Here is a 22,722-nt window from a genome sequence, read left to right as displayed (position 1 = left end):
CACAGGACAAGAACAGGAAGAGATTTGCTGACAAGCTCTGATTTTACCTAGGTAGCAAGATTTGAGGCCAAGGATAGCTTTGTGATCTAAAGCCAGACCAGACTGTATATGACTCTACTGAGCTTCCCAACTCACTCCCTTGGTCAGGACTGGGAACTCAGCCCAGCCAGTTCCGAAGTATGAGAAAAAGGTGGGCCCCACACCTGTTCACATGGACCATGCATTTGGGCCATCCTTCCCTTCCTGTGCAAAGAAATTGGTGCAGAAGCAGTTTTTCCAGTCCTCACCTAGGCTTATCTCCAGGCATCTGGCAACTGACCCCCAGATCCCTGTCAGAGCCAACTGCCTCAGCTGCCACTGGGGAACTCAAGTATGGATTTGCCTGGTCCAGCTCTGTACAGCTTCACCCCCTGCTCCAAGGCTGAATGTAAAACCCAAACACTGAGTGTTCCACAGCCAAGACTATGCCTGGGACACTAGAGCGCTTTTTCTGATAAACAAGGATAAAACATAAAACCTATTGCACCACTGCAGCCAGATCTTACCTGCAAGTGTGACCTACTGTCCTGGAGGTCAGTCTACACAATTCAGTGACCTCTGCCACTCCAGCTTCTCAGGAAGCTGTGAGCCTGCTCACCCGCCTGGTACACCACCACTACAACCAATATTTGAGAAAGCCATCACACTAAGTCTACCTATAATCAAAAAATTCATAGATTCTTCACCGCCAAACATACCCAGAAGCAAAGCCAAACACCCCTACTCAGCATACATTATAATCACACCCTAAAGGAAACAAAGTCCTGTCACAATGGAAATGAATTCAAAAATAAGAAGTGACTGTTTTTTAGAGGAGAAGTAATCAGCATAAAAATACTGGAATATGAAAAAGCAGAGTGTTATGACACACCCCAAAGTATTACACTAACTCTCTAGCAATGGATCCTAACTGAAATAAAATTTGTGAAATGCAAGATAAAGAATTCAAAGTATTGATGTTAATGAAACTCAATGAGATCCAAGAGTAATCTTAAAATCAATACAAAGAAATCAGAAAATCAATTCAGAATATAAATGAGAAATTTACCAAACAGATAGATATCCTTTAAGGAAAAAAAATAAAACTTCTGGAAATAAAAAAATGCATTAAAAAATTATAAAATACAGTTGAAAACTTCCATAATAGGCTAAATCAAGCAGAAGAGAATTTCAGAACTGGAAGACAGGTCTTTTGAATTAATCCAGTCAGACAAAAATAAAAACAATAAACAAAGCCTTTGAGAAGTATAGGACTAAATAAAGTGTCTAAACTTAAGAATCCTTGGTATTCCCAAGGGAGAAATAAAGCAAAATGTTTGGAAAATCTATTTAAAGAAATAATTGATGAAACTTCCCTAGACTTCCAAGATATGTAAACATCCAGATAGAAGAGGCCTAAAGAACATCAGTAATTAAATTACAACATGAACTTCATCATGCCATACAGTTATCAGGCTGTCATTGTGGAGAAAAAAATCCCTAAATCAGCAAGAGAAAAGCATCTAGTCACATATGAAGGAAATCCCATCAAACTAACAGCAGACTTCTCAGCAGAAACCTTACAAGCTAGAAGAGATTGGGAACTTATTTTCAGAATTCTGAAATTTAAAAAAAAAAAGCTATCAACCATAAATTTTATAGCCTATCAGAATAACCTTCATAAATGAAGGAGAAAAAAAGTCCTTCCCAGAGAAGCAAATGTTGAGGGAACTGGTCCCCACTAGATTGGTCCTACAAGAAATGCTCAAAGGAGTTCTAAACATGAAAACAAAAAGTCAATACTTACCATCATAAAAACAAACAGAAGTATAAAACTCACAGGTTTTATAAATAGTTTTCTAAAAACTCACAGGTTTTATAAATAGTTTTCTAAAAACTCACAGGTTTTATAAATAGTTTTCTAAAAACTCACAGGTTTTATAAATAGTTTTCTAAAAACTCACAGGCTTTATAAAACAACTAGACAAAGGAGAAAGATAAAGAAATCAAATTATAACATGACAGAACTCCTCCAAACCACAAAGATAAACAAGAAAAAAAAAAAGAATCCACAAAACAACTAGGTAACAACATTATGACAAGAATAAAGCCTCACATATCAATTTTAACCTTGAATATAAATGTACTAAATTCTCCACTTAAATTGATGGAGTGAATTAAAAAAGCATGAACCACCTGTGTGCTGCTTACTCATTATTGGTCTGTTCAATTACCTATTTTTTCATTATTCAGTCTTGGTAAGTTGTATATTCCAGGAAGCTATCAATCTGTTCTAGGTTATCCAATTTGTTGGTATACAATTGTTCACAACAGTGTCTTGTGATCCTTTGAATTTCTATGGTATCAGTTATAGTGTCTCCTCTCTCATTTGTAATTTTATTTGAGTATATTCTGTTACTCAGTGTAGCCCAGGGTTTGTCAATTTTCTTTATCTTTTTTTAAAAACCCAACTCTTATTTTCATTCATCCTTTCTATTAATTTTCTAGTCTCTATTTCAATGTTCTGTTCTGATCTTTACTTTCCCTTTCTTTGTTAACTTTGGGCTTAATTTGTTTATTTCAGATCCTTCTTTTTTGATGTAGGCATTTATTGCTATAAACTTTCCTCTTAGAATTGCATTCACTGCATCTTATAAATTTTGATATGTTGGGTTTTTTCATTTTTTTATCTCAAGATATCTTTTGATTTCCCTTTTAATTTCTTCTTTGGCCTGTTAGTTGTTCAGAAGTGTGTCATTCAATTTTCATATATCTGTGAATTTTCCAGTTTTCCTCCAGTCATTGATGTCTACTTTCATACCATTATGATTCAAAAAGATACTTAATATAGTTTCATTATTCTTTAATTTTTTAAGACTTGTTTTGTAGTCCAACATATGATCAATTCTGGAAAATTATCCATGTGTGCTTGTGACAAATATGTACTCTGCTGCTGTTGAATGGAATGTTCTATATATGTCTGTTAGGTCCATTTGGCCTAAAGTACAGTTCAAATCCAATGTTTCCTTACTGAATTTCTGACTGAATGATATATCCATTGTTGAAAGTGTGTTATTGAAGTCCCTTACTATTACTGTATTGCTGCCTATTTTTCCCTTGATATCTGTTAATATCAAATTATGTGCTCCAATGTTGAGTGCAGATAATTTTACTATGATCACATCCTTTTGATGAGCTGGCCCCTTTATCATTCATGGTTCAATCTCAGGGTTGTATGTGTGCAGGAATTTATCCATTTCTTCTAGGTTTTTCAATTTGTTGGCATATAGTTGTTCATAATAACCTCTAATGATTCTTCGGATTTCTGTGGTCTCAGTTGTTATGTCTTTTTCATTTCTGATTATATTTATTTGAGTCTCCTATCATTTTTTCTTAGTTAGTCTGGCTAAATGTGTATTGATTTTATCTTTTCAAAAATCCAACTTTTCATTTCATTTCATTGATCTTCTGCATTTTCTTAGTCATGATTTCATTTATTTCTCCTCTGATCTCCATAATTTCTTTCCTACTAACTTTTGTTTTTTTTCTTAATTTTCTAGATCCCTGAGCTTCATTTTTAAGTTATTTAATTCGTTCTACTATTTTGATGTAGGTATTTACTGATATAAAATTCCCTCTTACTGCTTTCATTGTATCCCATAGATTTTAGTATGCTGTATTTCCATTTTCATTTGTTTCAAGAAACGTTTTAATTGCTTTCTTAATTTCTTCATTGACCTGGCCCTTTTATCACTATATAATGACCTTCTTTGTCTCTTGTGACAGTTTTTTACTTAATGTGTGTTTTGCCTGATATAAAGAGAGGCACTGTTGCTCTACTTTGTTTAGTATTTGCATGGATTATACTTTCCAACCCTTCCCATTCAATGTATGTGTGTCCTTAAACCTAAAGTGTGCCTCTAGTAGGCAGCATATACTTGGATCTTGGTTTGTGGTTTTTTGTTTCAATCATTCAGCCACTATATGTGTTTTGGTTGAAGAATGTAATACTGTTACATTTAAAGTAATCATTGATAGGTAAGAATATACTATTGCTATTTTGCTGATTTTTTTCTGGTTGTTTTGTAGAATCCATTGTTTCTTTCTCTCTTGCTGTCTTTCTTTTAGATTTGATGATTTTTTTGTAGTGCTATGCTTTGAATCCTTTTGCTTTATATTGTGTACATCTGTTTACCTTTGTAGTTATCATGAGGCTTACATAAAATGTCTTAAGTTATAACCGTTTATTTTAAGCTAATAAGAACATAACTTCAACTGCATATAAAAATTCAGTATTTTAAGTTATCCTACCCCACATTTTATATTATTGATGTTATATAACTTTGTAATTTTTTTATTTGACTTTAAGTTCTGGGATACATGTGCAGAACGTGCAGGTTTGATATATGCCTTAGTGGTTTGCTGCACCGATCAACCCATAACCTAGTTTTAAAGCCCCACATGCATTAGCTATTTGTCCTGATTCTCTCCCTCCCCATGCGCTCCACCCCCAGACAGGCCCCAGTGTGTGTTTTTCCCCCTCCCTATGTCCATGAGTTCTCATTGTTCAACTCCCGTTTATGAGTGAGAACATGAGGTGTTTTGTTTTCTGCTCCTGTGTTAGTTTAATGAAGATGATGGCTACCAGCTTCATCCAAGTCCCAACAAAGGTCATGTTCTCATTCCTTTTTAAGGCTGCATAGTATTCCATGGTGTATATGTGCCATATTTTCTTTATCCAGTCTATAATTGATTGGCATTTGGATTGGTTCCATGTCTTTGCTATTGTAAATACTGCTGCAGTAAATATATGTGTGCATATGTCCTTATAATAGGATGATTTATATGCCTTTTGATATATAACCAGTAATGGGATTGTTGGGTCAAATAGTATTTCTGGTTCTAGATCCTTGAGGAATTGCCACACTGTCTCCCACAATGGTTAAACTAATTTACTTTTCCACCAACAGTGTAAAAGCGTTACTATTTTTCCGGAGCCTCGCCACCATCTATTGTTTCTTGACTTTTTAATAATCGCCATTCTGACTGGCATAAGATGGTATCTCATTGTGGTTTTGATTTGCATTTCTCTAATGATCAGTGATGTTGAGCTTTTTTCATATGTTTGTCGGCTGCATAAATGTCTTCTTTTGAGAAGTGTCTGTTCATATCCTTTGCCCACTTTTTGATGGGATTGTTTGTTTTTCTTGTAAATTTGTTTAAGTTCCTTGTGGATTCTGGATATTAGACCTTTGTCAGATGGGTAGATTGCAACATTTTTCTCCCATTCTGTAGGTCGCCTGTTCACTCTGATGATAGCTTATTTTGCTGTGCAGAAGCTCTTCTGTTTAATTAGATTCCATTTGTCTGGCTTTTGTTTCAATTGCTTTTGGCATTTTCGTCATGAAATCTTTGTCCATGCCAAGGTCCTGAATGGTATTGTCTAGGTTTTCTTCTATGGCTTTTATGGTTTGGAGTTTTACATGTAAGTGTCTAATCCATCTTGAGTTAATTTTTGTATAATGCATAAGCAAGGGGTCTAGTTTCAGTTTTCTGCATATGGCTAGCCAGTTTTCCCAGCACCACTTATTAAATAGGGAATCCTTTCCCCATTGCTTGTTTTTGTCAGGTTTGTCAAAGATCAGATGGTTGTAGATGTGTGGTGTAATTTCTGAGGTCTCTGTTCTGTTTCATTAGTCTATATGTCTGTTTTGGTACCAGTACCATGCTATTTCGGTTTCTGTAGTCTTGCAGTATAGTGTGAAGTCAAGTAGCATGATGCCTCCAGCTTTGTTCTTTTTGCTTAGGATTGTCTTGTCTATGAGGGCTCTTTTTTGGTTTCATATGAAATTTAAAGTAGTTTTTTCTAAATCTGTGAAGAATGTCAATGGTAGCTTGATGGGGATAGCACTGAATCTATAAATTACTTTGGGCCGTATGGCCATTTTCATGATATTGATTCTTCCTATCCATGAGGATGAGATGTTTTTCCATTTGTTTGTGTCCTCTCTTATTTCCTTGAGTGATGGTCTGTAGTTCTCCTTGAAGAGGTCCCTCAAATCCCTTGTTAACTGTATTCCTAGGTATTTTATTATCTTTGTAGCAATTGTGAAAGGGAGTTCATTCATGATTTGGCTCTCTGCCTATCTATTGTTGGTGTATAGAAATGCTTGTGATTTTTGCACACTGATTTTGTATCCTGAGACTTTGCTGAGGTTGCTTATCAGCTTAAGGAGTTTGGGGGCTGAGATGATAGGGTTTTCTAAATATACAAGCATGTCATCTTCAAAGAGACAATTTGACTTTCTCTCTTCCTATCTGAATACCCTTTACTTCTTTCTCTTGCCTGATGGCCCTGGCCAGAACTTCCAATACTACACTGAATAGGAGTGGTGTGAGAGGGCGTTTTTGTCTCGTGCTGGTTTTTAAAGGGAATGCTTCCAGCTTTTGCCCATTCAGTATGATATTGGCTGCTGGTTTGTTATAAATGGCTCTTATTATTTTGAGATATGTTCCATCAATGCCTAGTTTATTGAGAGTTTTTAACATGAAGGGATATTGGATTTTATTGAATGCCTTTTCTGCATCTATTGAGATAATCAGGTGGTTTTTGTCATTGCTTCTGTTCATGTGATGGATTACATTTATTCATTTGGATACATTATAGCAGCCTTGCATCCCAGGGATGAAACCTACTTGTGGTGGATAAGCTTTTTGATGTGCTGCTGGATTCAGTTTGCCAGCATATTATTGAGGGTTTTCGCATGAATGTTCATCAAGGATATTGGCCTGAAGTTTTCTTTTTTGTTGTGTCTCCACCAGGTTTTGGTATCAGGGTGATGCTGGCCTCATAAAACGAGTTAGGGAGGAGTCCCTCCTTTTCAACTGTTTGGAATAGTTTCAAAAGGAACAGTACCAGCTCCTCTTTGTACCACTGGTAGAATTCGGCTGTGAATCCATCTGGTCCTGGGTTTTTTTTTTTTTGGTTGGTAGGCTATTAATTACCGCCTCGATTTCAGAACTTGTTACTGGTCTATTCAGGCATATGATTTCTTCATTGTTTAGTCTTGGGAGGGTATATGTGTCCAGGAAGTTATCAATTTTTTCTAGATTTTCTAGTTTATTTGCACAGAGGTATTTATAGTATTCTCTGATGATTGTTTGTATTTCTGTGGGGTCAGTGGTGATATCCCCTTAATTATTTTTATTGTGTCTATTTCATTCTTTCCTCTTTTCTTCTTTATTAGTATAGCTAGTGGTCTATCTATTTTGTTAATTTTTTCAAAACAAACAGCTCCTGGATTCATTGATTTTTTTTGAAGGGTTTTTCATGTCTCTATCTCTTTCAGTTCTGCTCTGATCTTAGTTATTTCTTGTCTTCTGCTAGCTTTTGGATTTGTTTGCTCTTGCTTCTCTAGTTGTTTTAATTGTGATGTGAGGGTGTCGATTTGAGATCTTTCTATCTTTCCCTTGTGGGCATTTTAGTGCTATTAATTTCCCTCTTAATACTGCTTTAGCTGTGTCCCAGAGATTCTAGTACATTGTCTCTTTGTTCTCATCAGTTTTCAAAGAACTTCTTGATTTCTGCCTTAAGTTCATTATTTACCCATGAGTCATTCAGGAGCAGGTTGTTCAATTTCTGTGTAATTGTGTGGTTCTGAGTAAGTTTCTTAATCCTGAGTTCTAATTTGACTACACTGTGGTCCAAGAGACTGTTATTATCAGTCCTGAGTCAGTGGCTCTCAGGTGGGCTGCTGCAACACACTGCTCTTCCTTCCTCTTCATGGGTCATGCCAGCTGCCTAGTCATTCCTGATGGCAGAACCTGGATACTTTGGTTGCCAGTGCAAAATTGACCTGTTGTTTTGGTTTTTTTGGATGGGAGCCTCCCATCACCGCTGCTGCTTCTAGTCAGCCATCTTGGCCCTGTGCACATAACTGTTTATATTATGTATCATTAACAAATTGTTGTAGCTATTGTTAAATACTTTTGTCTTTTAACCTCTATATTATTAGAGTTACAAGTGATGTATGCACTATCACAATATTCAAGTATTCTAACTTTGACTATATTCCTTACAGTGAATGTTATACTTCCATGTGTTGTCATATTTTTAGTTATTGCTTTCATTTCTCTTTGATGAACTCCCTCTAGTGTTTCTTGTAAGTCATGTATAGTGGTGATGAACTCCCATAATTTTTGCTCATCTGGGAAATTACTTACCTTTCCTTTATTTCTGAAGGACAGCTTTGCAAGGTATAATATTCTTGGTTGACATTTTTTTTTCTTTCAGCATTTAAAATATATTATCCCACTGTCTCCTGGCCTGCAAAGTTTCTGATGAAAAATCCACTGACCATGTTATGATTGTTCCCTAGTATGCGATCAGTTGTTTTTATCTTACTACTTTCAAATTCTCTTTGTTGTTTACGTTTAAGAATTTGATTATACAAGACTTAAAGGTAAGACCTAAAAGCATAAAAACCCAAGAAGAAAACCTAAACAATACCATTCAGGACATAGGCATTGGCAAAGACTTCATGATTAAAACACCAAAAGTAATGGCAACAAAATCCAAAATAGACAAATGGGATCTAATTAAACTAAAGAGCTTCTGCACAGAAAAAGAAATTATCATCAGAGTGAACAGGCAGCCTACAGAATGGGAGAAAATTTTTGCAATATATCCATCTGAAAAAGGAATAATATCCAGAATCTACAAAGAACTTACACAAATTTACAAGAAAAAAACAAACAACCCCATCCAAAAGTGGGCAAATGATATGAACGGACACTTCTCAAGACATTTATGCAGCCAACAAACATAGGAAAAAAAGTTCATTATCAATGGTCATTACAGAAATGCAAATCAAAACCACAATGAGATACCATCTATTGCCAGTTAGAATGGCTATCATTAAAAAGTCAGGAAACAACAGATGCTGGAGAGGATGTGGAGAAATAGGAACATTTTACAATGCTGGTGGGAGTATAAATTAGTTTCAACCATTGTGGAAGACAGTGTGGCAATTCCTCAAAGATCTAGAACCAGAAATATCATATGACCCAGCAATTCCATTACTGGGTATATACTCAAAGGATTATAAATCATTCTACTATAAAGACACATGCACACATATGTTTATTGCAGCATTGTTCACAATAGCAAAGACTTGGAACCAACCCAAATGCCCATAAATGATATATTGGATAAAGAAAATGTGGCACATATACACAATAGAATACTATGCAGCCATAAAAAAGGATGAGTTCATGTCCTTTGCAGGGACATGGATGAAGCTGGAAACCATTATTCTCAGCAAACTAACACAAGGACAGAAAACCAAACACTGCATGTTTTCACTCAGAAGTGGGAGATGAACAATGAGAACACATGGACACAGAGAGGGGAACATCACACACCGGGGCCTGTATGAGGGTGGAAGGCTACGGGAGGGATAGCATTAGGAGAAATACCTAATGTAGATGATGGGTTGATGGGTGCAGCAAACCATCATGGCTCATGTATACCTGTGTAACAAACCTGCATGTTCTGCACATGTATCCTAGAACTTAAAGTACAATTAAAAAAAGAAAGAATTTGATTATAATGTTTTTGGTGACTATCTATTTGTGTTTAATCTATTTTAGGCTATTTGAGCTTCATGGATCTGGATGTTTGTGTTCCTTTCCAAATCCAGGAATTCTTCTGTAGTTACGTTTTTAAATAGTTTTCTGTCCCATTCTTTTTCTATGCTCCTCTGGAACTTCATTATTCATAGATTGTTCTGTTTGATTGTATCCCACAGGCTATCTTTACTCTTTTTCATTTTTTCTTTTTGTTTCTCTTTCTGTTTGTTTCAAATAACCTGTCTTTGAGTTCACTGATTTTTGTCTCCTGCTAGATCAAGTCTGCCATTAGAGTTCTCTGTGGAATTTTTTAGTTCAGTCATTGTGTCCTTCAGCTCCACAATTTCTGTTTGGTTTTATTTTATACATTCTATCTTCTTGTTGAACTTCTCTTTTTCTTTTTGTATTGTTTTCCTGATTTTGTTTAGTTGCGCATTTGTGTTCTCTTGTAGCTCACTAAGCTTCTTTAAGACAATGGTTCTTTGTCAGGCTATTCATAGATCTCCATTTCATCAGGGTTAGTTCCTGATGCTTTATTTTATTCTTTTAGTGGTATGACTTTTTCCTGATTTTTCATAATTGCTGTCTTTCATTGGTGCCTGTGCATTTGAAGGAACAGGCTCTTATTCTAGTCTTTACATACAAGCTTCAGCAGGGAACATCCATCATTAGTCAGCCCATCAAGATATTCAGTTGGCAGGCCGACTGGTGAGGTCCACAGGTCAGGTAGGCTTACTGCTGAATCCTTGGTCACGTTGGCCTGGTTTCTGAGTCAGTGGGCAGGTGGGCCTGTTGCCTGTGTCCACAGATGCTGGCCTGAAGCCTGAGTCTGCAGGGGCTGGCCTAGCACTTTGGTGGGCCTGGAGCCTGCATCTGCAAGGGCCAGACTGGTACCTCAGTCTACTGAGGATGGCTTGGTGTTGGGGCAGGCCTGGAGCCTGGATCTGCAAGTACTGGCTTTTTGCCTGGGTCTTCAGTGGCCATACTAGAGTCTGTAGCCATCACTGCTACAGACAGTGCAACAGACAAAAGTTATTGGCCTGTAAGGGCAGTACTGGAGCCTGTACCCACTGGTGTTGGCCTGAAGCCTGGATCTGCCAGGGTGACCTGGTGCTAAGACAGGCTTGAAGTGTAGGTTTGTCGGGGACATCCTGGCACTGGGGTTCACTGGGTTGGGCCTGGTGACATGATTCTGAGGCAAAGTGAGGTCCTTACTTCATCCTCCTTTCTCAACACATTTCTCTGCACTATCCTGCTCAGGTTGGGATGAGGGGTTATGCCAGTAATGTGAAACTGTCCTTGCCACCCTCTTTAATGCATCTTTTCTTATTTATGTGCTCCACCTAGATACTGTAATCTCTCATCTGGAATCCTTAGCTCTTGTGAACATATTTTTATGCATAGATGGTTGTTTAAACTGATGTTTCTGTGAAGGTGATATGGTTTGACCCTGTTCCCACGCAAATCTCATCTCAAATTGTAATTCTCACATGTTGAGGGAGGACCTGGTGGGAGGAGACTGGATCATGGGGGTGGTTTCCCCCATGCTATTCTCATGATAGTGAGGGAGTTCTCATGCGATCTGATGGTTTTAAAAGTGGCAGTTTAGCCTGCATTCATTCTCTCTCTCTCTCTCTTTCTCTCTCTCTCCTGCTACCTTGTGAAGAAAGTACTTGCTTCTCTTCCACCTTCTGCCATGATTGTAATTTTCCTGAGGCCTCCCTAGCCATGTGGAACTGTGAGTCAATTAAACCTGTTTCCTTTATAAATTACTCAGTTTCATGTAGTATCTTTATAGCACTCTGAAAACAGACTAATACAGAGGAGTGTGCATTGGAAACTCCTATTCTCCCATCATGCTATCATCATTCCTCTTGTCTAGTAGTTTCACTGCTGATTATCAAATGTTTTCCAGGAACAAAGCAGAGTGTGGATAGCTACTTAGCTGGGATACCTATTATTTACATAACACCCTTCCATAACATTAATATGTCACTGCTGATCTCAATGAAAGTTTTCAAATCCATATGTCCTATAATATTAAATCAACAAAACACCACTTCTCCCATTGCTTGTGTTTTCAATGATAAATATAACCAAATGTTGCCAAAGTCATCTCCACATATATATGTAGCACACATAAGCAAGAGTTAATTTATACTCTGAAATTAGTAGTTTAATACAAGAACAAACTAAAATACCTATACATTTTTGTACAGATATTTGGCATACTTGTAAATGCTATTGTAAACATATGCCACTGATATTATATAACATTTGATAGTATCATTTCATGACAGAATTTTACTTTCACTGTGCTTTCTCTCAATATAATTACTTTCACTGGCTTTTCAGTTTGTTTTATAAGAATATCCGGAATAAATGCATTTGGCCACAAATATCAACAAATCCAATATTGTTTTTAAAACTAAAGTTTTATTTGTATTATAAAGCAAGAAGTCCAGAAATAGGCTATGTAAATATTAATTCAAGACTCAACAATGTCAAAACTCAGGTCTTTAGGATTCTCTTGAACATCTTTTCTTTTTGCTATATCATGGTCATAAAATGACTACTGCAAATTTAATGACACCCATCTGTATTCCAAAAGGTATAAGAATAAAAATGGGGAGGATAGCAAAGAGGCTCTCCTTTATTATCAAGGATTACTTTAGTTTACTCTTTAAGAGTATTCACTTGAAGTTCAAGTGAATTTAAGGATTAATTAATGCAGCTGGCAAGTAATTTATACAACAACTACTGGAAATGTATATCTCCTCATAAGGAAAGTGTCAAACCTTTTTTACTTGTATAAAGAATAGCTTTGCTTTGTTAGGTGGAAACAGAGTTGTTTTGTTGTTGTGTAAAAGGAAACAGAAGCTGACTAATAAAAGGAGTGTATCGGCTGTGGCCCTTTCCACCCCCTAGTGCTGCTGGGCCTGCAGGTCTCTGTTCCACAGTTTGTTAAAGTTGTTAAGAATAAGGCCTGCTTTAAGAGATACCAAGTGAAATTTAGAAGACGAGGAAAGGGTAAAACTGAATACCATGCTTGGAAACACTTAGTGATACAGGATGAAAATAAATACAAAACATCCAAATACAGGATGATAGTTCGTGTAATAAACAGAGATATCAGTTGTCAGACTGCTTATGCCTGTATGGACAGGGATATAATAGTCTATGCAGCATATGCACACGAACTGCCAAAATATGGTGTGAAGGTTGGCCTCACAAATTATGCTGCAGTGTATTGTACTGGCCTGCTGCTGGCCTGCAGCCTACTCAATAGGTTTGGCATGGACAAGATCTATGAAGGCCAAGTGGAGGTGACTGGCGATGAATACAGTGTGGAAAGCATTGATAGTCAGCCAGGTGCCTTTACCTGCTATTTGGATGCAGGCCTTGCCAGAACTACCACTGGCAATAAAGTTTTTGGCACCCTGAAGGGAGCTGTGGATGGAGGCTTGTCTATCCCTCACAGTACCAAATGATTCCCTGGTTATGATTCTGAAAGCAAGCAATTTAATGTAGAACTACACCGGAAGCACATTGTGGGCCGGAATGTTGCAGATTACATGTAAGATGGAGATAATTACAAGAAATAGTTCTCTCAATACATAAAGAACAGAGTAACTCCAGACATGATGGAGATGTCTAGGAAAGCTCATGCTGCTATATGAGAGAATCCAGTCTACGAAAAGAAGCCCAAGAAAGAAGTTAAAAAGAAGAGGTGGAATCATTCCAAAATGTCCCTTGCTCAGAAGAAAGATGGGGTAGCTCAAAAGAAGGCAAGCTTCCTCAGAGCTCAGGAGCAGGCTGCTGAGAGCTAAACCAAACAATTTTCTATGAAGATTTTCAGGTAAAGACAATAAACGTATGGACAGAAAAAAAAATGCAGTGTACGGTGTTAGTTACCGATTTATTCCTCTGCCTCCACATTTATCCTCCTTGGCCTAGGTTTTACTGGATCTAGACCCTGTACAAATTTCTTTTGCCAGCTTGTCTAATATTAGTTGGCAAGAGAGGGCACCAGATGGACATTGTATGTCACGGTAAAGGAAGGGGTTCCACTTCCTAATTCTAGTGTATTTTCTTCCTTCTGTGGTGAGCCTGCTAGTGACATGCTGGAGGCCCATTGAGTTTCTCAGGAACCCTCAAGGACAGCTTCCTGTAGACAAGCCCCAATATGCCATTACTTCAGTTGATAACTACATATAGATAAACTCCAGTCCACTGACTCCAGTGAACTTGTTTGCCACCCAGTGAACCATAGCTACGCCCTCTCCAGTGAGATCTCAATCTTAGGAGCAGGAGGTGATTCTTCCGAGTTCTTAGTGTATTTCTTGCCCTTCTCTCTCTCTGCTTCTCATTCTCTTTACCCAGTCCCACTAAAGACAGTACATTTGTAGATGCTTCCTACATAAGCTGCTTTAGTATAAAGTCTAGTTTTCCATTATAAGTAGTTGACCATTTTTAACTAATTTTTTAATATTAAATTATCAACATTCACATTATTGGTGTGCTTTCTATCGCTTGACTGAATCTTATTAGATATACAAGGAACATTCACCAGGTTGTGCCCTCTGGACCACATGAGTCTGTCAAACTTACCAGGCAGCTGCTCAGACTGGTAAGATGCAGAAGGCTCTTCCTTGGAAAATGGCCAATGTTCCCAGGGGAAAGGCAATTCCAAAGACAAGAGGTATTTGTTTCTATTGCTCTTCTAATAAATACCACAAATTTAGTAGCTTAAAATAACATACATTTATTAACTTAATCACATTGGAAAGTCTCTTTTACCGTGTCAAATAACATATGCACAAGTTCCAGGGATTAGGACATGAACATCGTTAGGGGGATATAATTCTACCACAGTAAGCAGTCTAGCCCACAAAGATTCATTCATCTCACATTCAATACATTCATCCCATCCTAATATTCCCAAGAGTCTTAACTCATTACAACAGCAGCTCAAAGTCTGAAATCTAATCTAAATCTCATCAGCTCAAAGAACCCAAATTCACATCATCTGAAACATAAAAATCAGATATGGATGAAATTCTGGATATGATCCATCTAGGGTAAAATTCATCTCCATCCATAGACTTGCAAAACTAGAAAACAAGTTAACAGCTGTCAAAATACAAGATGGAATAAGTGTAGAACACCAGATAAACATTTCCATTCAAAAAAGAAAAAATGGGAAGAAAAAAGAAATCAGCCATCTCAAGCAATCTCAAAACCCTGTAAGGAAAACTCCACTGAGTTTCAAGGCCTAGGAATAACCTGTGTGGTTCACAGCTTCACCCTCAGAGAATAGGATGGCTCTGACTTTGGAGTCAATCTTCCTTTTTCATGAATAGTAGCATTGCTTTCAGCGTAAGTAGTTTTATCAGCCTGCTTCCTGCCTTTAGAATTCCAGAGTCTCGATAGTCTTCTTTCATTTATCCTTCTTTCTGTCCCTTTCAGTCCAAGCTGGCAGTGCTGCTATTGATATAAAATCTCATGAACATTTTGAGTCTCCTACATCTGTCATGGGAATTCACTCCACACAACAGCTCCTCCACAGGTCTTTCCTAGATAATGCAGGTCTATTTTTGGTTTCTTCAGAGATGGCTGAAGGGATCCATGAGTCATACACCTGATTTCTTCAAAGAGCTTCTGTGTGACTGAATACTCTGGCTCTAGATCCTTCCAAGGCACTAGCAAAAGATAATTCAACCACAACCTCAGCTTTCTCCCCAAAACTTGCTTTCCTGAAAATGAATCTTCAAATTTGAGTGTCTTTTTCAAATTGGATAGGTTGGAAATTTCCCACATCATCAAGTCCTGGTTTCTTTTGGCTTAACAGTTCTTCCTTCAATTTGTGCTTTTCTTTTTTTTTTTTTTTTTTTATACTTTAGGGTTTTAGGGTACATGTGCACAATGTGCAGGTTTGTTACATATGTATCCATGTGCCATGTTGATTTCCTGCACCCATTAACTCGTCATTTAGCATTAGGTGTATCTCCTAATGCTGTCCCTCCCCCCTCCCCCCACCCCACAACAGTCCCCAGAGTGTGATGTTCCCCTTCCTGTGTCCATGAGTTCTCATTGTTCAATTCCCACCTATGAGTGAGAACAAGCGGTGTTTGGTTTTTTGTCCTTGCGATAGTTTACTGAGAATGATGTTTTCCAGTTTCATCCATGTCCCTACAAAGGACACGAACTCATCATTTTTTTATGGCTGCATAGTATTCCATGGTGTATATGTGCCACATTTTCTTAATCCAGTCTATTGTTGTTGGACATTTGGGTTGGTTCCAACTCTTTGCTATTGTGAATAGTGCCGCAATAAACATACGTGTGCATGTGTCTTTATAGCAGCATGATTTATAGTCCTTTGGGTATATACCCAGTAATGGGATGGCTGGGTCAAATGGTATTTCTAGTTCGAGATCCCTGAGGAATCGCCACACTGACTTCCACAATGGTTGAACTAGTTTACAGTCCCACCAACAGTGTAAAAGTGTTCCTATTTCTCCACATCCTCTCCAGCACCTGTTGTTTCCTGATTTTTTAATGATGGCCATTCTAACTGGTGTGAGATGGTATCTCATTGTGGTTTTGATTTGCATTTCTCTGATGGCCAGGGATGATGAGCATTTCTTCATGTGTTTTTTGGCTGCATAAATGTCTTCTTTTGAGAAGTGTCTGTTCATGTCCTTTGCCCACTTTTTGATGGGGTTGTTTGTTTTTTTCTTGTAAATTTGTTTGAGTTCATTGTAGATTCTGGATATTAGCCCTTTGTCAGATGAGTAGGTTGCAAAAAATACCTAGGAATCCAACTTACAAGGGATGTGAAGGACCTCTTCAAGGAGAAATACAAACCACTACTCAATGAAATAAAAGAGGATACAAACAAATGGAAGAACATTCCATGCTCATGGGTTGGAAGAATCAATATCGTGAAAATGGCCATACTGCCCAAGGTAATTTATAGATTCAATGCCATCCCCATCAAGCTACCAATGACTTTCTTCACAGAATTGGAAAAAACTACTTTAAAATTCATATGGAACCAAAAAAGAGCCCGCATCGCCAAGTCAATCCTAAGCCAAAAGAACAAAGCTGGAGGCATCACGCTACCTGACTTTAAACTATACTACAAGGCTACAGTAACCAAAACAGCATGGTACTGGTACCACAACAGAGACATAGATCAATGGAACAGAACAGAGCCCTCAGAAATGATGCCGCATATCTACAACTATCTGATCTTTGACAAACCTGACAAAAACAAGAAATGGGAAAAGGATTCCCTATTTAATAAATGGTGCTGGGAAAACTGGCTAGCCATATGTAGAAAGCTGAAACTGGATCCCTTCCTTACACCTTATACAAAAATTAATTCAAGATGGATTAAAGACTTATATGTTAGACCTAAAACCATTAAAATCCTACAAGAAAACCTAGGCAATACCATTCAGGACATAGGCGTGGGCAAGGACTTCATGTCTAAAACACCAAAAGCAATGGCAACAAAAGGCAAAATTGACAAATGGGATCTCATTAAACTAAAGAGCTTCTGCACAGCAAAAGAAACTACCATCAGAGTGAACAGGCAACCTACAGAATGGGAGAAAATTTTTGCAATTTGTGCTTTTCCTCTCACATTTTACTATAAGCAGAAAGAAGAAACCTCAGCACACCTTCGACACTTGGCAGTCTCCTTATCCAAATCCAAGGACATTCCTTACAAAGTCTAGTTTCCACATAATCATGTAGGACACAATTTAGCTACACTTTCTACCACTCTATAACAAGAATCCCCTTTCCCATAGTTTCAAATAATGTCTTCTTCATTTTCTTCTGATCCTTCACTAGCAGTAAGTACCTTTAACGTCCATATTTCTACCAACAGTCTGTTTAGGATAATTTACTTTTTAGAGATATGAATAAATTAGTCTTACTTTCTTATAGTAGATGTTTTGAACCTCATTTAATAGTTCCTTGTTTCCTTGTGGAGAACAGAGCTACAGAATTTTATTTCACCTACTTCCACTCAGTTATCTCTCTTCCTCTTTGGAGTTTAGTTTGTCCTTTTTATTTTCTATTTCCTAAATGTGAAAGCTGAGTACACTGATTTTACATCTTTCTTCTTTTCTAATATGAGCATTAATTCTGTATATTATCCACTAAATACAATATTTTATCCTACAAATGTTGATATGCTATGTTTTCATTTTCACATAGCTTGAGATATTTTCTGATTTTCCTCATAATTTCCTCTTTCACCTATGGTTTATTTGGAAGTATGTTGCTCAATTTCCAAATTATAATAATTTTCCAGACATTTTTCTGTGATTTATTTTTTGTAAACACTGTTGTGATCAGAGAGTATATTTTCTATTATTTCAATACTTTAAATATATTAAAACTTGTTTTATTAATACAAATATGTTCTATGTTGGTAAATGTTCTATGTGCATGTAGAAATATGTGTATTATGCATATTTAAACATATTGGGTGACATGTTCTATTAAGTGCTTATTAGGTCACACTTGGCTAATAGTCCTGTTCAATCTTCTATAACCTCACTGAGGTCTCGCTCTATCAATTATTGAGACCACAGTAGTGAAACAGCTAGCTATAATTGTTAATTCTTTATTTCTCCATTCTATTCTGTCAGTTGTTCCCTCAAGCATTCTGAATCCCTATACATGCGTATACCTTTAGGATTACTGTGTCTTCTCGATGATCTCTTTCTTTTTCATTATGAAATATCCCTCTTTATCTCTAGGAATACTCTTTATTCTTACAGGTACTTTATCTGATACTAATATAGCCACTACAGCATTTTTATTGATGCTTGCACGATATATCACTTTTCATGCTTTTACTTTTAGCCCATGGGTATCTACATATTCAAAGTATATTAATTAGAAATAGCACAGTTGTATCAGGCTTTTATATTTTATATTAGTTATCTGCAGAAGAGGACATAGAAATATTACAAAATCCTGGGGTTGCGTGCTCTTATTCTCATATTGGTACTTTCCAGAGGCTTTCTAAAGCACCCCAGTTTGCAACAAACACTTCAAGTATTATTTGATCTGCTGAATCATAAGCCCTGAATGAAACAGTAGCTTGCAATGCAGCCTGAACCTACTATAGAGCTTTGTCTTCCTCTGGTTCCCACTCAAAACTGCACACTTAACAGTATCTCAGCAGAAAGGCCAAAGCAACACACCAAAATGCAATATATATTATCTCCAAAACCCAGAAAGACCTACCAAGAGTTGTAACTCTTTTTCATGGTAGATGATGGAAGGAATGGCAACTTGTCTTTCACCTTGGAGGGGATATTTTGACGTTATCCAGGCCACTGGACCCCAGAAACTTCACTGCAGTGAGAGGCCCCTGAAATTTCATGGGGTTTATCTCCCATTATCCGGTTTGCAAGATTCTTCCTACTTACAGCTATTCAAATCTAATCGGCATAATGTCATCAATATACCAGACCATGTTGTTTTGCTCCAGTAAAAATGCTATATCTGAGATAGCAGCTGCAGTCTCTATCACCACCATCTGATTAAGTCTATAATGATCCACAGTCACCTCCCAAAATTAATCTGACTTCTGCACAGGTCACATAAGCAAATTACATAGAGATGTGATAACTATCTCTACTCCTGAGTCTTCCAAGTCTCTGGTGGTGGCAATAATCTATGCAATTCCCCAGAAATTCAGTATTGCATCTGGCTTTATACATTATCAAGGGAGAAATTTCCACAATATTGTTAAAATGGCCATACTGCCCAAATAAATTTATAGACTCAATACTATTTCTATTAAAGTACCATTGACATTCTTCAGAGAACTAGAGAAAACTAAAATTCAGATGGAATCAGAAAAGAGCCTGAAAAGCCAAGGCAATCTTAAGCAAAAAGAAAAAAGCTAGAGGCATCATGCTACACAACTTCAAATTATAGTCCAGGTCTACAGTAACCAAAACAGCATGATACTGGTACAAAAAATAGTCACATAGACCAACAGATCAGAATAGAATACCCAGAAATAAGACCACACACCTACAACTATCTGATCTTCAACAATTTTGACAAAAACAAGCAATGAGGAAAGGATTTTCTATTCAATAAATGGTGCTGAGATAACTGGCTAGTCATATGCAGAAGACTGAAACTGGGCCCCTTCTTTACACAACGTACAAAAATTAACACAAGACACATTAAAGACTTAAATTTTAAAATTCACAAGAACGAAGCTGGAGGCATCATGCTACCTGACTTCAAACTATACTACAAGGCTACAGTAACCAAAACAGCATGGTACTGGTACCACAACAGAGACATAGATCAATGGAAAAGAACAGAGCCCTCAGAAATAATGCCGCATATCTACAACTATCTGATCTTTGACAAACCTGACCAAAACAAGCAATGGGGAAAGGATTCCCTATTTAATAAATGGTGCTGGGAAAACTGGCTAGCCGTATGTAGAAAGCTGAAACTGGATCCCTTCCTTACACCTTATACAAAAATTAATTCAAGATGGATTAAAGACTTAAATGTTAGATCTAAAACCATTGAATTAATTTTTGTATAAGGTGTAAGGAAGGGATCCAGTTTCAGCTTTCTACATATGGCTAGCCGGTTTTCCCAGCACCATTTATTAAATAGGGAATCCTTTTCCCCTTGTTTGTTTTGGTCAGGTTTGTCAAAGATCAGATAGTTGTAGATATGCAGCATTATTTCTGAGGGCTCTGTTCTGATCCATTGATCTATGTCTCTGTTGTCACAACCTACTCATCTGACAAAGGGCTAATATCCAGAATCTACAATGAACTCAAACAAATTTACAAGAAAAAAACAAACAACCCCATCAAAAAGTGGGAGAAGGACATGAACAGACACTTCTCAAAAGAAGACATTTATGCAGCCAAAAAACATGAAAAAATGCTCATCATCACTGGCCATCAGAGAAATGCAAATCAAAACCACAGTGAGATACTACTATAAAGACACATGCACATGTATGTTTATTGCGGCACTATTCACAATAGCAAAGACTTGGAACCAACCCAAATGCCCATCAATGACAAACTGGATAAAGAAAATGTGGCACATATATACCATGGAATACTATGCAGCCATAATAAAGGATGAGTTCATGTCCTTTGCAGGGACATGGATGAAGCTAGAAACCATCATTCTCAGCAAACTAACACAAGAACAGAAAACCAAACATTGCATGTTCTCACTCAGAAGTAGGAGACGAACAATGAGAATACATGGACACAGGGAGGGGAACATCACACACCAGGGCCTGTCAAGGGGTGGCAGCTAGGGGAGGGATAGCATTAGGAGAAATACCTAATGTAGATGATAGGTTTATGGGTGCAGCAAACCATCATGGCACATGTATACCTCTGTAACAAACCTGCATGTTCTGCATATATACCCCAGAACTTAAAGTATAATAAAAATAAATAAATTTTAAAAAACACAATACTAAAAAAAAAGAGAAAAAAGTCAAAAAAATAACAGATGCTGGTGAAGTTTTCAAGATAAAGGAACGCTTATACACCGTTGGTGCGACTGTAAATTAGTTCAGCCATTGTGGAAGAAAGTATGGTGATTCCTCAAAGACTTCAAGACAGAATACCATTCAACCCAGCAATCCCATTACTGGGTATATACCCAAAGGAATATAAATTATTCTATTATAAAGATACATGCATGCATATGTTCACTGTAACACTATTCACAATAGCAAGGACATGGAATCAACCTAAATGACCATCAAATATAGACTAGATAAAGAAAATGTGGTACATATATACCATGAAATACTATGCAGCCATAAAAAAGAACAAGATCATGTCCTTTGCAGGGACATGGGTGGAGCAGGAGGTCATTATTCTCAGCAAACTAACACAAGAACAGAAAACCAAATACCACGTGCTCTGTCTTATATGTGGGAGCTAAATGATGAGAATACATGGACACAGAGGGGAACAACACATACTGAGGTCTTTCAGAGGGTGGAGGGTGGGAAAAGGGAGAGGATGAGAAAAAAATAACTAACAGGTACCAGGCTTAATACCTAGGTGATAAAATAGTTTGTACAACAAACCCCCTTGACAAGTTTACCTACGTAACAAACCTGCACTTGTATCACTGAACTTAAAATAAAAGTTAAAAATAAGACACAAAGATTAAAGTTTTAAAAAATTATTTTAAGAATAAAAATCAACACAACTAAAAATACAGTTTTCTTAGTCATAAAAATTGCATGCTTTAAGCCACAAAACTTTTCAAGTTAGCGAAAACTGACCACTTTATGCAAACTAGAATTAGCAAAATTAACTAAAAAAAAAAAATAGTAAACCTGAATAAATCAATGTCGATTAAATAATCTGAAGTAATAGACAAATATCTCTCCCAAGAAGAAACACCCAGGCCCAGGTAGTTTTATAAATAATTTATAATAATTCTTCAAGGAAGAAAATTTCCCTAGTTGTGCTAACTTTTTCAATGAGTGAAAAAAAAGAGGGAACACTTATAAAATCTTCATACCAAAACCAAAAATGGAGAACACAAGAAAAGCACGTAGCAATCCCACTTATGAACACAGACGCATACATACCAGTAAATTTAAAAACTAGTAATATATAACAAATGCAAGATGCTTTAATATCAAGAAAAATGTATTCACATACTTTATGACCCAAATTAAGTGAGACAAATCTTATAAACATCTTAACATATATAAAAAAATAATAAATTTCAACACACATTAATGAGTATTTTTTAACCCAGCAAAATTAAGGCTAGAAGATAATAAAAGATATGTCCCGAAAACCTACAGCATCATACCTATAAGTAAAATTTAATAAGCATTTCTATTTATCAGGAAGACAAAGATGTCTGTCACTGATATGCAACATAGTATGTCTTAGCGGATGTAATGAAAGGAAAAAAAGAAAGGGAAAGAGGAAAGGAGTAAGGGAGTGAGAAAGCAAAGAGGAAGACAGTTCAAGAAAAACACAAAAGAAGTAGAAAAGACTA

The 22,722-nt window shown here is 36.9% G+C and overlaps 1 protein-coding gene and 1 pseudogene across 1 annotated transcript in view; one reads left to right on the top strand and one right to left on the bottom strand.

The window, feature by feature from the left end:
• The window catches only part of STPG2 (sperm tail PG-rich repeat containing 2), a 473,086-nt gene that overhangs the window by 340,893 nt on the left and 109,471 nt on the right, over positions 1–22,722 (bottom strand). The gene's annotated exons all lie outside the window — the stretch shown is intronic.
• On the top strand, positions 12,693–13,496 carry LOC129492106 (large ribosomal subunit protein uL18-like; annotated as a pseudogene).

Source organism: Symphalangus syndactylus, chromosome 10 (genome assembly GCF_028878055.3).
Source record: "Symphalangus syndactylus isolate Jambi chromosome 10, NHGRI_mSymSyn1-v2.1_pri, whole genome shotgun sequence".
Taxonomy (NCBI): Eukaryota; Metazoa; Chordata; class Mammalia; order Primates; family Hylobatidae; genus Symphalangus; species Symphalangus syndactylus.
Note: the sequence above shows the minus strand (reverse complement) of the source record. Positions and strands in the feature narration are given on the sequence as shown.